Source organism: Pseudonaja textilis, chromosome 1, assembly GCF_049901715.1.
Source record: "Pseudonaja textilis isolate UNSWEBS1 chromosome 1, rPseTex1.2, whole genome shotgun sequence".
NCBI lineage: Eukaryota > Metazoa > Chordata > Lepidosauria > Squamata > Elapidae > Pseudonaja > Pseudonaja textilis.
The window spans coordinates 318357725-318372609 of record NC_141990.1 but is presented as its reverse complement, the minus strand read 5'-3'; the positions used below and the strand labels follow the sequence as shown (position 1 = coordinate 318372609).

General features: G+C 39.3%; 2 long non-coding RNA genes across 2 annotated transcripts; both read left to right on the top strand.

The window, feature by feature from the left end:
- The first annotated feature begins 3406 nt into the window (after positions 1-3406).
- Positions 3407-7371, top strand: LOC148128368 (uncharacterized). The gene is made up of 3 exons (XR_015741270.1): positions 3407-3573; positions 3666-3810; positions 7284-7371. It is a non-coding gene; the product is annotated as an uncharacterized LOC148128368 (long non-coding RNA).
- Positions 7372-7918: 547 nt separating this feature from the next.
- LOC148128367 (uncharacterized) lies at positions 7919-12708 on the top strand. The gene is made up of 4 exons (XR_015741268.1): positions 7919-8105; positions 9974-10192; positions 11722-11851; positions 12537-12708. It is a non-coding gene; the product is annotated as an uncharacterized LOC148128367 (long non-coding RNA).
- Positions 12709-14885: the final 2177 nt, after the last annotated feature.

The window sequence follows — 14885 nt, the reverse complement described above, 5'->3', positions numbered from 1 at the left end:
AACAAAAATGTCTTATTAATGCAATGAGTTGCCTCATTTATATTTATCTTTGTGTCATGTTTAGATAAGATTTCTAATAAATGATGATGTGAAGGAGGAATTTGTCCAAAAAAGAACTCCTTATCAAGTTCTGAAACTGCTTACAATATTCCTGTGGTCAGTCTTTTGTTTTTCATGTTTTAAAGTGTCCTTAGTGAGGTCCAATGCCCTGTATGGAAGGAAAACTGGTTGTTAAAGATGTGTTTATTATTTCAGATAGTTCTAAGTTTATATGGCAAAGGAAAAAATGAAGAATCACATACAAACTACCGCAAGATGCTAAGGAAAGAGTGGGTTGGGTTTTCCAGACCTGAAATTGTATTTTGAGGCATGTTGTCTGGCCTGGTTAAAAGAGTGGGTGAACCTCTAGAATAGGAGGCTACATGAATTAGAGCGCCACGAATTAAGGTTTGGATTGCACAGTTATTTGTGGTGTTTTAAAGTTAATGTTGATTTTAATAATCACTTTGCTAGTTGTTCCACACTAAGAGTTTGGAATAAATATAAAACAAAGTTCTCTATGAAGTTGCCTCTTTGGATGCCCCCCCACCCCAAGAAGCTTTTTTTAAAGAAAAGAAATGGTGGCGAAGCCAGACTGATGAACATATGGATATGTTCATATGAAACATATTGTATTTCAACTCTGGTGAACCTACATTAAAGTTGAAGGAAGAATTTGAGTTAGAACGTTATGCTTGGCATTGATTTATATATCAACAACTGAAAGAATTATTTAAATTAAATGAAAAAGTGTTGTGGGTTTCATTTTCCTAAAAATGAATTGGAAATTTTACTACATGGTCGTGATATTATTGCTAAGATTTTTAAATGTTCTTGAAATTGAATTTGATATCTGAAAATGTAAAACATTGTATGATTCGGTGGGCAAGGAATTTTCTATATAATGTGATGCTTGAACAATGGGAAAATATGTGGATGAAAGGTTTAAAATTTACATTAAACTATAATTTATAGTTTTATAACATTTTATAAGATGATGTATCACTGGCATTGAACACCGGATAAATTATCCAGAATGTATAAGGGTATTTCGAATGATTGCTGGAAATGTAGAAGAAAGAAGGAACTTTTTACCATTTATGGTGGACATGTGATAAAGCAAAGAAATTTTGGAGTAAGATTCATATTATAATCAGAATATTCTTAAAACAAAAATAAAAATGAAACCAGAAACTTTTCTTTTGGGTTTAATGGAAAAAGACTCGGAGAAAAAAATTGGAACTTGCATCTTATATATGTTGACAGCAGCAAGACTATTATAAAAATGGAAGGACATTTTGATCCCCACTATGGAATAATGGCTACAGAAGCCAGTGAAGTTGGCAGAAATTGTTAAATTGACCATTTTGGTTAAAGGGAAGAATAGAAGTACTTTGTTTCCACATAAAGACCAAAGTTGGCTAAAATTAAAATAAACAATAAAGCCAAATAATTTAGAGATAAGGGTTAGGGATTTTATAAGGGGGATACCACATGGAGCATATATTGGTGTTTCATATAAAACTTATAGGGAAATATTTTAGGAATGAGTAATTACAAAGATGAATATTAACTGTATATAAAAGGTGTTGTTATGCACCCCTTTTCTCGAGGATTAAAACAAGGGAATGGAAATGAATTTTTAAAAAAGATATGATTATTAATGATTATAAGTAAATTGAAGATAAAATGAGAGACATTAAGAAGTTATTTTAGTGACTTATTGGAGGGAATATATACAGTTGACTATATATACAGATGATTATTTAGAATTGTACAATGAGAATATTCTATTATGATTAAAGTAGGGGAATTGCTTTTATCTATATTTTTACTCTTTTTAGATTGTTTATTATATATCAGCTTCGAGAAAACTAAGGATAATAATGACGTGTAATGTAAAATAAAATAGGTGGTAAGCTGAGAATGGAAATAATAGGGGATAAAGATTTGAAAACTTATGTATGGATGAAACGATATTGATATTGAATTAATTAGTTGAAATATAAAATGCAAACTTATTTAAAGATGAGTGAAATGGACAATGAGATGAGTTAATATTATATAAGATTAATGGAAATGAAAGTATGACTATATACAAGTGTTATAAGCTGGAAACATGTTGCTCACATGGAAAGATGCATAAAATAAAAAAAATAAAAAAAACTTTTTGGGAAAAAAAAAAGAAAACCAGCAGGAGCCAGCAGTTTGTGTCACTGCCAAAAAAGTGAATTCAATCCTGGTCTACATCAATAGAGCGATAGTGTCAAGATCATAGTGAAGTGTTAGTACTACTTTATACCGCACATGTTGAACACCACACCCATTTTTATATGAAACAGATGTTAAAGCTTTAGAAAGAGCGCAGAGAACTGCAACACATATGATTAAGGGATTGGAGGTGAAACCATACAACGAACGATTGAGGGAAATGGATATGTATTATCTAACGAAGAGATGTACTAGGTATAATATGATAGAACTCTTCCAATATTTCATGGGCTGTCACAGAGAAGAAGGGGTTGACTTAGGACCTTGGGGCAGGACAAGAAATAATTGGGTGGAAGATCAGGAAAGAGAGAGATACAACCTGGAACGAAGGAGAAACTTCCTAACAGTGAGAACAATTAATGAGCAAAACAGCGTGCCTCCAGAAGTTGTGGATGCTCCAGAAGTTGTGAATTACACTGGAGGTGTGATATGTAAGAATTACATATTAAGAATTACACTTGTAAAAATGAGGAACCTAAGTAATGCCATATTTATCTGATTTCTGACCTATGTGATAATTACTGGAATATAACTTATCAAAATAATTTTTTTTATGTTCTGTAGAAATGTCAACTTTTTGGGCTAGAACGTGGAAATATCATATTATTGGAAATGATTATATGTGCAATGATTTTGGGTCATCCTGACCTAAAGAGAACTGGTTAATGATCTGTTGAATTAAAAACCTGCTGGAGTACAAAATAGGAAAAGAAGTCATGAGAAGGGGGGGGGGTCCAAGAGATGAGGTACTAGGAGGAGTTAGTGGGGAAAACCAGAGAAATCTAGGGAGTTTCCAAGAGGGAAAAACAGGAAGGATGGTGTGAATGGAGTCTGTATACAAAACCCTATAAATGAAATATCCAATCTAGGGGTGGTGTTTTCATGCTTCTAATGTTAAGGAGATTGAGTCCTATTCTGATTTTTGCAAATCTCTGAATAAATAAGCTTTTTACGGTTCTCTGGTTGTTGTCTCTATTTTTGGCATTTACAACAGGAGGCTTTTAAGAAGAGATTGAACAAGGGTCTGTCCAGAATGGCACTGGTTTTCTGCTTCAACAGGGGGTTAGACTAGGACCTCTGTTGATCTATATTCTATTCATCAATGGTTGCTTACCTGAAGAAACTACTCCAAGAGAGAACCAAAGTGATAAAGGACAAGGGAAAACTTTACCTTTTACTAACGTTCCTCGATGTTATTGTTACTTTAGGCCCGTATTGAAGAATTTCCAGCAGTCCCTGGCCTTGATGTTTGCAGTGAGAGAGGTGAACAAGGATCTGGTTCTCTTTCCCAACATCACACTTGGCTTCATCATCAATGATAACAGCCAGATTCAGAGAAGGATTTTGTTTTTCAGCCTCTCCATGCTCTCCACACGAGGCCAAGTGGTTCCAGGTTACAAATGTGACAAGCAGGACCCTCTGCTCTCCTTCATCGGAGGTCTCAACCCCAAATCCTCAAGGCAGATGGCCTCCATCTTCAGCACCTTCAAGGTCCCACAGGTTAGAAAGGTCAACTGGATATTTTACATAGCAGACAAATAACAAAAGCACACAGACCTTTGTATAGTATATCACTTAGAGAATGTATTCTGTAGTAAAACCCATTTTTATATTTTATCTGTCAAGATGCATTTTTATATAACCCCGAAGTGATAATGAGATAATTCTGTGCTTGACAAGAGGAATTCCTTCCTGACTTTTATAAAAGTGGGATTTTCAGTGAAGATGGCCAACTGAAGATACACCCGACTTACTAACCAAAGGAACTGGCTTATCCTGGGTTAGGGAAAGTCCCAGATAACCCAACAACAGTCTGCAAGTAGCTTAGGATCTGTGCTTCAGGGTGAACTGGTGAGCTGTTCAGCTGGGGGAGCCTGCAGTCACTTTGTTGTTGAAAAAGCTGCATTTTTTGAATGTATTGCCTTTCATTTTTTAATCACTTTTAGGGGTTGTTATCTTTCTTAAGCTAAAAGAGGCTCTCTTCAGTGACAGTCTATTACTTCTTTTTGAAGATCTATGCCACAACTCAAGAAGCTTGGGAAACTCTGAAAAATATGATCATAAAAGCCCAGTCCAGCACAATACCACTGAAAAAGAAAAACAAGAAATCCAAAAAGAAACTAGCATGCATCTCTTTGCCAAATTGAAAGACAAAAATGACAAGAATAAAAAAATGGAAAGAGGGACATATAACTAAGAAAGATAGCCAGAACCTGCAGTGACAAAGTCAGGAAAGCAAAGGCTCAGACTAAACAAAGACTTGCAACGAAAGTCAAAGATAATTTTAAAAAAATTTCTTCCAGCACACAAATAACAAGAAAAAAAAATCAAGAAAATGGTTGGTCCATTCTGGGAACTTCTTTATTGTTAAATGACAAGAAAGAAGTTTGTTGAAGGCAGGCTAAAATAAGGAAGCATGGGATATTATTTTTTTTAACTTTGACAGAGAAACATAAGGATAGAAAATTGTGGATTTTATTTTATTACTTTTAAGTAATTTGTACCCTGGTCTGCTTTGCTGTGAGTGGCTAAAACTTTTTGATTTTTATCAATTCTGATTAGTCAGCAATTCTTAAATGACTTACAAAAAAAATCCACTTTTGGACTACAAGAGGTAGCTAAAAAGATGGAGCATGGACTTGAACAAGTTAGCAGAGATATGTTTGAAAAAAATCTTAAATAAAACTTACCACTTTATAGATCCGTGATGGCAAACCAATGGCATGCAGAGCCATTTGTGCGGGCATGCAAGCCTCAGGCAAACTTACCTCACTGCGCATGGACACACCTCCCAGCTGTTTTTGGGGCTTTTTTCGGCCTCCCGGAGGCTTGAGGGAAGCCTCTGCAGCCTTTGGAGGCCGAAAAATAGGCCCATTTCATCACTTCCTGTATTTCCGGAAATACTGGAAGTGATGAAACAGGCCCATTTTTCAGCCTGCAAAGGCTGCAGAGGCTTCCCCCAAGCCTCTAGGAGGCCAAAAAAAAGCCCACAAACAGGCCGAAAATCAGCTGAGAGGCACAGTGCAGGTAAGGGGGGGAATCACGTGCATTGTTTTCTGGGTGCTGGCATTTTTGGCACAGGAGCCCCAAAAGGTTAGCCACCACTGTTATAGATCAACTATGTTCTAAGGGTGGTTTTTTTTTAAAAAAAAAAACCTACTCAAACTACTTTAGAGATGCAATAATGCGTAGAAAGTTATCAAACTACAAAGTCAATTTCATAAAAAGCTGACAATGCAGGGAAGAAGTCAGTTGCAATTTTGGAATATAAACCTGACACTAACCTTTATTATGATGGTTTAAATATAATCCTCCCAACACAATGGAAAAAAGAGTTCAACAAAAACCTGCAATTTTTAAGAGGCCAAACTTGGGATTTTTTCTTCATCCATATTAAGTTGAGAAATCCTTGAGAAAAAAAAAAGAACTTTATAATTATTTGATTGACATTCTAAAGAAAGGAAAAGATTTTATTCTGTGATGATAAGATGAAAGCAGTGAATTAATTGGAATTGGAATGGATTTTTATCAGTCTGATATATGTAATTTGAAAGAAACTTTTAATGTAAATTGGGTTTGAAAATGTGTTCTTTTCCTTTATATATAATGCTTAAGTAACTTCTAAAACCTTTAAAATATTATTGAAACTGTATTTCAAAGTATCTATATTAAGAAAGTTAAAACGTGTATTAGAATTTATTGATTTTAGAAATATTTTCTAAATAAATGTTTAGAGTTTTAAATAAATGTAAACAAGAAAAAAAAATTACTCTATGAGAATAACGCGATGGGAGTGACTTAAATTTAATGAGTTAATTGGAGTTAGTTGGATTTTTATTGGTCTAATGTAGATAAAAGAAAGAAAAACATTAATGTAGTTTTGTGTTTTGTTTGTGTTTATAAAAAGGGTTTGAAAATAATATCTCATATGTAATCTGAGTAATTTTTAAAGCTCGTAAAATATTACTGAAAGTGAATTTTGAAGTATGTATAATAAATGGAACTTTTAAAAAGATGCACTAGAACTTATTGATTTTAGAAACATTTTTAAAACAGATGTAAAAAAAGTGTTTTCCCCATTTAAGGTTAAAGAATCTGAAAGAATATAGTGAATTTTGTTAATATAAATAATGATAGTTTATAAAGATTAATAAGTGTAAGCAGAAATATATATTACTTCCACAGCAAGGAAGAAAAAGCATAGACAGTTAAATTGATTGCTTTATTGTAAGAGGAGAATATCTCTAATTATCTTTCAAATTTGGAAATTGCTTCTGGGTTTTTTGCTTGTGGTGGAAAAAGTTAAACTTTGATTTTGGTTTTGCCGATTGGACAGATTGGTCTCTGTAGAAATGGCTGGTATATAGTAGTAAAAATATTTATTTTCTTAAGTTTTCGTGGGTACTTATATGTATGGCATTCAGCTTTGTTCGGGTATTTTCCCACGTCATTGTAGTTGTGCTTTTAAAGTTGTAGCAAGGTTTCGGCAGAATCTCATCTGCCATCATCAGGCTTCTGTTTATGTATATACTAGTAAAAGTAAAAAGTTGAGGCTATAATGTGGCTATTTTCTACTATGCTAAAGAGAGTCAGAGGTAAACATTTTTCCTTTCTTTTTCTCCCTTTTCAATTTCTTTCTTTCCTTCCTCTATTTTTCCATTACTTTTATTTTCCTTTTGTATTTTATATTTTGATTAGCTAATGCAATTTGTGAACCTGACTTTTATAAAAGTGTAGCCACCATTCCAGTGCAGTTTATTCTCTGTATCAGGCTTTATAGTTCGTTCCCTCAGTTTCTGAAACACCATGAACAGGCAAAATACAGAAGTGGTAACTCTAAATAGGGAAGAATCTTAAACTTGTTAATCCAAGTGAGTCAATCTTGCCCCTGGGCAATAAGCCATACAATGGGGACCCCTTAATTCACCATGAAAGTTTACTTTGTGTCTTAATAAGATTCTCACTTTTTTCAGTTCAGTGATGGCTTTGAGTTCTCTCAGGGAGCGAGAAGAGTTTATCCTTCCTTCTTCCGGATTAATCCCAAGGAATTTCCCCAATATGTGGGCTTAGTCCAGTTCCTCCTGCATTTCCAGTGGAACTGGGTTGGGCTTATTGCCCCTGAAAGTGACAGTGGAGAACGTTTCGTCTCATCTCTGGTGCCAATGCTCAAAGAGAAGAAAATCTGCCTGGCTTTCACTGAAATCATGGACTATTATTATATGGAAATGTCAACCTCAAAATTCCATGTTTGGAAAATATTGTCTACATGTGAAGTGATTATTCTGTTTGGAGACTCCAGAAGTATTGAAAATATACAATTCATTGTGTATGTTGAAGCAACATTCAAAGGCATGTCATTTTGGAAAGTTTGGATCTCAACTTCCCACTGGAAACCTAGTCTGATGGTATTTCAACCTGTGTCCACTGGTGTAAAGATCTTCCATGGGGCTTTGCATTTCAGGGACCACACCAGGGATGTCTCAGAATTCAGAAATTTCCTCCTCTCTTTGGACTCTTTGAACACACAAGCGGACATCTTTCACCCTCCATGGTGGGAAAAAATGTTTAGCTGCTATGTCCACAAACCAGGCAAAAAACCTCCAAGCAGGCTTGAACTGTGTACAGGAAAGGAGAAGTTAGAGGATTTCTCAGCTTTAAAATTTGACATGAGCATGACAGGTGAAAGTTACAATATCTACAATGCCATTTACGCTGTGGCACACGCATTACATGCATTGCATGGGCCAGTCGTGTTAAGGTGTGGGAAGAGGATCTCAAATGTACGATCCTGGCAGGTAATTTCTGAGACAAAAAGTACCATCCACAGATCTTTCTAGAGGGAACTTTCTCATGTGTATTTTTTTTGGGGGGAGTACTGACTTAGTGTGCAGCAGCTGCCAAAAAAGCCAATGCGATCCTAAATTGCATTAACAGAGGGATACAATCAAAATCAAGGGAGGTACTAATCACACCCCATAAAGCCTTAGTAAGACCACACCTAGAGTAACGCATCCAGTTTTGGTCACCACACTATAAAAAAGATGTTGAGACTCTAGAAAAAGTGCAGAGAAGAGCAACCAGGATGATGAGGGGGCTGGAGGCTAAAACATACGGCGAACGGTTGCACGAACTGGGCCGGGTTAGTCTAGGGAAGAGAAGGACCAGGGATGACATGATAGCAGTCTTTCAATATTTGAGGAGCTGCCACAGAGAGGATGAGGGGGCCAAGCTGTTTTCCAAGCACTTGAAGGCCAGACAAGGAATAATGGATGGAAACTGACCAAGGAGAGATTCAGCCTCGAGAACAAACCACCCATGGAACAGAAGTTGCCTTTGGAAGCTGTGGGAGCGTCATCACTTGAGATTTTCAAGAAGAGACCAGACTCCCATCTGTCAAAAATGGTGTAGGGTCTCCCGCTTGGGCACGGGGTTGGACTAGATGAGCTACAAGGTCCCTTCCAACTCTGATTATCTGTTAACTGTTAGTGTCAAGTTCCAATTAATGCATTAATGCAATCATCATAAAATTAACTCAGAGGCGGTCTAATTCCTCAAAGAATTATTTTATTCTAATTACACATCTTGGCACAAACAGATGGAAGCCAGTACTGAAGATTTCCCAGGCTTCCACGTCACTATAATGAGATGGTTCTCATTTTTCCAAAGCAATAAGTCACATTCTCCAATCAGGATATAAAGGGCTATTCCGTTGCTTGATTGTTCTCGTTGTCAGAAAGTTTCTCTTTATTTCCAGGTTGAATCTCTCCTGGATCAGTTTCCATCCATTATTCCTTGTCTGGCCTTCAGGGGCCTCGAAGAGTAGCTTGACCCCTTCCTCCTCTCTGTGGCAGCCCCTCCTCAAATATTGGAAGGCTTCTCTCCTGTCTCTCCCCTGGTCCTTTTCTTCACTAGACTAGCCAGGCCCAGTTCCTCCAACCGTCCTTCATGTTTCACTTTCCAGTCCCCTAATCATCCTGGTTGCTCTTCCTTGTACTTTTTCTAGAGTCTCAACATCTTTCTTCCAATGTGGTACAGCAGCAGGTTCTGACCAGTTCTGGATAACAAGTAGCAGAAATTTTGAGTAGTTTGGACAATTGATCGTGGAAATTTTGAGTAGTTTGGACAATTGATCGTGGAAATTTTGAGTAGTTCAGAATGCCGCCTCTGACTGACCCCATCCCCATCTATTCTCTGCCTCTTGAGTCCCAGCTGATTGGCTGGGTCTTCTTTTGTCGCCCTGCACAGGAAAACAGAGCTGGAAAGCAGGTTAGTGGGGTGGAGAGAGAATGGGGATTTTACAATATCCTTCTCCTGCCATGTCCACCAAGCCACACCCACCAAGCCACACTTACAGAAACAGTAGTAAAAAAAATTTGAATCTCACCCCTGATGTGGTGTATCTCCTAAGATAATGGCCACCACATCATGATAGAATCCATGGGGTCTCATTTGTGGCTCTTAGCCAACTACCCCTATTTTATTCATTCATTCATTCATTCAATTTATTAATTTACTTGTTTGTTTGTTTGGTTGGTTGGTTGGTTAATCAATAGCTTACAAGATAATAGGTATACGTAAAAACATAGTTATGAATACATGGATTCATAGAAGAAAAATAAAAGAAATAGAAAGAAACCATTTCTGGAGGTCTCCTTTCTTTCAGCTTCTTCCCTATTTGAGGAACATCCAGTTCAACAACAGTGCTGGAGATGAGCTCTCCTTCTCAGAAGAAGGACTGGAATCTGGTCGTTATGATCTTCTCAACTGGATTCTCCTCCCCAATTGATCTTTTGTCCCCGTGAAAGTTGGACAAACAGATCCTGGAGCCCCCGCTGGACAGTATTTCACCATCAACTCTGATGCAATCGTCTGGGCCAAAAAGGTGAGCTGGAAGGTCAAATAAGTCCAGAGAAAGACTCAATTCTCTTCCAGGGGTGACAAACATTTTCCCTAACTGGAAAACAGGTCTACCGAATTGAAACCTTGCTAACCATTTTAAGGGAAAAAAATGTTTCCCTGTCACCTATTTGAGACAGTGGTGGGATTCAAATTTTTTTTACTACCAGTTCTGTGGGTGTGGCTTGGTGGGCATGGCAAGGGAAGGTTACTGCAAAATCCCCCTTCCCTCTCCACCCCCCTGACCTGCTTTCCAGCTCCGTTCTCCTGTGCAGGGCAACCAAAGGAGACCCAGCCGATCAGCTGGGACTCGATGGGAGGCAGAGAAGAGATGGGGTTGGCAGGGCCAGTCAGAGGTGGCATTGGCCGGGTTCTCCCAACTACTCAAAATTTCCGCTAAAGGTTCTCCAGAACTGGTTAGAACCAGCTGAAGACCACCTCCGCTAATTCATCATATTCCTTCAAAACATTTGGATGGATACACAAATGTACAAATGAATGAGTGAAGCATATTCAATGCTCGAGCTGTCTACGGCAGGGATGTCAAACTCAATTTCATTGAGAGCTGCATCAGGGCTGTGGTTGACCTTGGGGGTGCCAGGTGGGCATGGCTGACTGGGTGTGTGGGTGTGGTCAACTGGGTGGGTGTGGCCAGCTTGATACCACTTCCCAAACTGCTGGCATGCTTCCTCTTCACATTTGGTAGACTGGGCCAAAGTTACACTGGCCTTATCTTTCCTCTTTGCACCAGGTAGACTGGGCTGAAGCAAGGCTGGCCTGATCTTCACACTGTGTAGACCGGGCTGATCTTTCCTCCTAGAGTAGAATAGGGTAGAGTAGAGTAGAGTAGAGTAGAGTAGAGTAGAGTAGAGTAGAGTAGAGTAGAGTAGAGTAGGGTAGGGTAGGGTAGGGTAGGGTAGGATAGAACAGAATAGAATACAGAATAGAATACAGAATAGGATCAGAACAGAATAGAACAGAGTTGGGAGGGACCTTGAAGGTCTTCTAGTCCAAACCCCTGCTTAGGCAGGAAGCCCTACACCTCTTCAGACAAATGGTTATCCAACATTTTCTTAAAAACTTCCAGCGTTGGAGTATTCACAACTTCTGAAGGCAAGTTGTTCCACTGGTTAATCTGTCAGTAAATTTCTCCTAAGTTGCTTCTCTCCTTGATTAGTTTCCATCCGTTGCTTCTTGTCCTGCCCTCAGGTGCCTTGGAGAATAGCTTGACTGCCTCTTCTTTGGGGCAGCCCCTCAAATATTGGAAGACTGCTCTCATGTCCCCCCTGGTCCTTCTTTTCATTAAACTAGACATACCCAGTTCCAGCAACCATTCTTCATCTGTTTTAGCCTCCAGTCCCCTAATCCTCTCGGTTGATCTTCTCTGCACTCTTTCTGGAGTCTCAACATCCTCTCACTGGATAGACCAGGATGGCCCCACAGGCTGGATCCAACCACATCATGGGCCTTAAGTTTGACACCCCTGGTCTGGAGTATTTCCCTTTTCTCTTTTAGAAGGTGCCCCTTGCCAGGTGTGGCATGAAGAGGTGCCAGGCAGGAGAGAGGAGAAGAGTTCCAGAGGGCCAGCAGGTTTGCTGCTACCAGTGTGACGCTTGTCCAGAAGGCACCATTTCTAATCAGACAGGTAGAGCACACTTTTAAGGGTATTCTTTCCAGGATCAAGCAAGCCATATAGATTTTCTTATCATTCTGATAGATTCTTTAAAATATTCATCTTTTATAGATCTAAACTATTCTGCCCCCCCTGGCTTCATTTCCTGCTGTTCTGAAATTTAATGCAAGATAGTTTCGGGGCACAATTCATGGTTTCCCCACTAGACCTTCTACTCCTTCTCTTAATAACCCATTGGGAAATCCAGCTACCATTCTTTTCATGGAGAGGTGTGTGAGGTTCAAGTTTTAGTTTTTATTATTTCAGGTGTGCTTCTTCTGTCAGCACTATCAGTCTCCCAGGAAATTGATAGACCCGTTGGAGGAAGAAAAAATTGATCTAGCTATGGCTGCCAGCCCTTCCCTGCAAAACAAATCTGAATGAATAGGTATAAAGTACAAAGCAGAGGAGTTCTGCGAAAGAGCTGAAAGCATCCCTGCCTCTGGCTAATGTATCCTTAGAATTATCAGTAGTAAAGGATGATTAGCCCATAGAATAGAATAGAATAGAATAGAATAGAATAGAATAGAATAGAATAGAATAGAATTCTTTATTGGCTAAGTGTGGTTGGACACACGAGGAATTTGTCTTTGTGCAAATACCCTCAGTATTTATTAGTCCTTTTTGACACATCATGAAAAGTGATTCTTGATTTCAGATGCAGCTTCCTGTGAACCCTGCCCAGAAGACCAATATCCCAACAAGAAGGACCACTGCATTGCCAAGAAGATCCACTTCCTCTCCTATCAGGACCTCCTGGGATATGCTTTAGCTTCATTCACACTTTCTCTGTCCATGATCACGTTGGCAGTTCTGACAATTTTTCTTAAACACCATGATACGCCAATTGTCAAAGCCAACAACCAAGATCTCACCTACATCCTCCTGCTCTCCCTCCTGCTCTGCTTCCTCTGCTCCTTCCTCTTCATTGGTCGACCCGGGAAACTCACCTGTCTCTTCCGACAAACTGTCTTTGCCATTCTTTTTTCTCTTGCAGTTTCCTCTGTGTTGGCAAAAACAGTCATGGTGGTTCTGGCCGTCATGGCCACCAAGCCAGGGAACAAGACAAGGAAATTCTTAGGAAAACCACTGACCAACTCCATTGTCTTAGCCTGTCCCCTAGTCCAAGCAATTTTTTGTGCCACCTGGTTGGTAACTGATCCTCCATTTCCCAACATGGACTTCTACTCCTTGATAGGAGAGACCATCTTGGAATGTAATGAAGGCTCAACTTCCATGTTTTACACAGTCCTGGCTTATCTGGGTTTTCTGGCCCTCATGAGTTTTATCATGGCCTTTCTGGCTAGAAAATTGCCACATAGCTTCAATGAAGCCAAGTTCATTACTTTTAGTATGCTGGTCTTTTGCAGTGTTTGGATCACCTTCCTCCCCACCTACCTGAGCACCAAAGGGAAGTCCATGGTGGCTGTGGAGATCTTCTCCATCTTGGCCTCTGGGGCTGGTCTCTTGGCTTGCATCTTTTTCCCCAAATGTTACATTATCTTACTGAGACCCCATCTGAATTGTAGGGAGAATATAATGAGGCACAAGAACCTCTGATTTATAGTTAAATTGGGTACTTTTATTTTGATTTCTGGTCAGTATTGTATTGGTTCCGATTTCTAAGTGAAAATAAGGCTAGCTCATTAAATAATTGAAAATCAAGTGATGTGACTAATCGCAAAGCATCTATTAATCAGCAATAATCACCCATATTTTTATTTTTCATTAATGCCAGTTTTTCCCACTGATGTCCCATGAACTTGGAAAGAAGCATTGACATAAGCAAGGTGGGTTTAGTTGTTTCCAGCACTTCAGTTTACCACGATTTTAATCAAAAGCACCTTTAAAAATATGTTGGGTTGGCTTTGCTATTGTTATTAAGCATGCTGGGTTACTTTGATCCCTGAGGCTTTGTTGAGTCCCCTAACTTTTTCATTCAAGTCATTATTAGAGTTCTTTTGATTCTGCTGTTATCCCTCTGTGGGAATCTGACTCCAAGGTGGAAGATGAACAGCTGACAGGGAGTGGGAGTGTGGCTCCGTTGGCTGTGGAGGAAACTGGGGAAGAGCAAAGTCCAGCTGGGCAGAGCAGGGGAGAGGTAGAACAAGGTGAGGGGAAGGTCAGAGGATGACCCAGGCCCACCCCATCTTCATCCTAGGGCATGCAGGGAGAAATGGAGAGAGCAATATGGGTTGCGTGGCTTACGGGGGAGGAAAGGACCCTGATTCCCTTCATTAGCCACACCTGGGAATGACAGTTTAAAAGAGATGCAAGCTGAATGCGGCGTCTTCTGGGAACAAACGTGAGTTTATCTTGTGTTGACTTTGGTTATCCGCATTCCTGGCAACCTCCCAAACGTGTTATTGCCATGCCTTCACATCTGGAATTCTTGGTCCTGCCCTAAAAACCAGAGAATTGTATTTAATCCCTCCCATAGGGATTAAAAGAGGAGCAAAAGGGGAGGGTTTTTTTTTGCTGGAAACAATTTGTTGCAGCTGTGAGGATCTGTCTGTGCATCTCAGAGACTCTCTGCCGAGCCCTTCCTTGTCAACACAGTGTTTGGAAATAGTTACTTGGCAGCTCTCCAGGCTGGATAAGGTCTGTGCTCCTAATGACACTCTGAAAAGATTGTTTGCCAGGCCTTTGGCTGAATGAGAATGCAAGAAATTCACCTTTATTTTAATAAAAGGGGTTTTCCTGGGACAAAGAGTCTGCTTAGAGCTTTCTGGGGAAGCCAAGGTCAGAACACAATCCCTGAATTTCAAGATGCCCTTTTTTCGAAGACCGTTCTTCTCTGTAGATAAGAGAAAGGCAGGAAATACCCCAGATCTATTAAGTTATCCCTTATGAATATGTATGCATGCGTACCTTTCCCCTCCTTTCTGAAATGTGTAGCTATGAGAGCGCATCTCTTTACCGGAGGGGTCAGTCTCCCACTATTCCTATGGAGGAGACCATTACATGGGTCAGCACAGTGGCTCAGCAGTTCACTGGGTTTGTCATC